The sequence below is a fragment of the Neopelma chrysocephalum genome, unplaced genomic scaffold (assembly GCF_003984885.1).
Source record: "Neopelma chrysocephalum unplaced genomic scaffold, ASM398488v2 Primary Assembly neopelma1_92451, whole genome shotgun sequence".
Lineage (NCBI taxonomy): Eukaryota > Metazoa > Chordata > Aves > Passeriformes > Pipridae > Neopelma > Neopelma chrysocephalum.
In genome coordinates, this window is record NW_020921192.1 from 655 (window position 1) to 2,010 (window position 1,356).

Sequence of the window (1,356 nt, forward strand, 5' to 3'; positions counted from 1 at the left end):
GGGGGGGGGTCCCGCTGTCCCTCTCACTCCAGAGCCGCGTGTCCAGGGAGCGAAGCTCCTCCGAGATCTCCTGAACCTTCCGCTTGGTGTCAGCTGGGGACACAGGGGACAGTCAGGGGACAGGGACAGACAGGGACAGTCAGGGGGACAGGGACAGTCAGGGGACAGGGACAGACAAGGGGACAGGGACAGTCAGGGGGACAGGGGACAAGGACAGGGACAGTCAGGGGGACAGGGACAGACGGGGGACAGAGAGGACAGTCGGGGATAGAGACAGACAAGGGGACAACGACAGACAGGGGGACAGGGACAGACAGGGACAGTCAGGGGACGGGGGACAGGGACAGACAGGGGGAGAGGGGACAGGAATGGGACAGGGACACAGGGGACAGGGACAGGGATGGGCCAGAGGGACAGAGACACAGGGGACAGGAGCAGGGCCAGCCCCACTCTGGGGGACGGTGCCAGTGCTGGGCCAGAGGGAACAAGGGCAGCCCCAGCACAGAGGGGAGGTGACAGGGCCAACCCCAGGATGGGGGACACAGTGCCAGGGAGGGGACAGGGCCAGGGAGGGGACAGGGCCAGGGAGGGGACAGTCCCCAGCCCGCAGTGGGAAGGGACAGTCCCGTCCCCACCCCAGGGAGAGGACAGTGCCAGCCCCAGGACAGAGGGGACAGTGCCAGCCCCAGGACAGAGGAGAGGTGACAGTGCCAGGACAGAGGGGACAGTGGCAGCCCCCCAGTGGGAGGGGACAGTCCCATCCCCACCCCATGAGAGGACAGTGCCAACCCCGGGACAGAGGTGACAGTGCCAGTCACAGAACAGAGGGGACAGTGCCAGCCCCAGGGCAGAGGGGAGGTGACAGTGCCAGGACAGAGGGGACAGCAGCAGCCCCGGGACAGAGGGGACGGGACCAGCTGTGCCCAGGGTTACAGTGGCAGAGAGGGGACAGTGCCAGCCCCAGGACAGAGGGGACAGTGGCAGCCCCGGGACAGAGGGGACAGTGCCAGCCCCAGGACAAAAGGGATGGGACTGACCACCCCCAGGGTCACGGTGGCAGAGAAGGGACAGTGCCAGCCCCAGGACACAGGGGACAGTGCCAGCCCCAGGACAGTGGGGACAGTGCCAGCCCCAGGACAGAGGAGAGGTGACAGTGCCAGCCCCAGGACAGTGAGGACAGTGCCAGTCCCGGGACAGAGGGGACAGGACCAGCCGCCCCCAGGGTCACAGTGGCAGAGAGGTGACAGTGCCAGCCCCAGGACAGAGGTGACAGTGCCAGCCCCAGGACAGAGGGGAGGGGACAGTGCCAGCCCCAGGACAGAGGGGACAGTGCCAGCCCCAGGACAGAGGGGACAG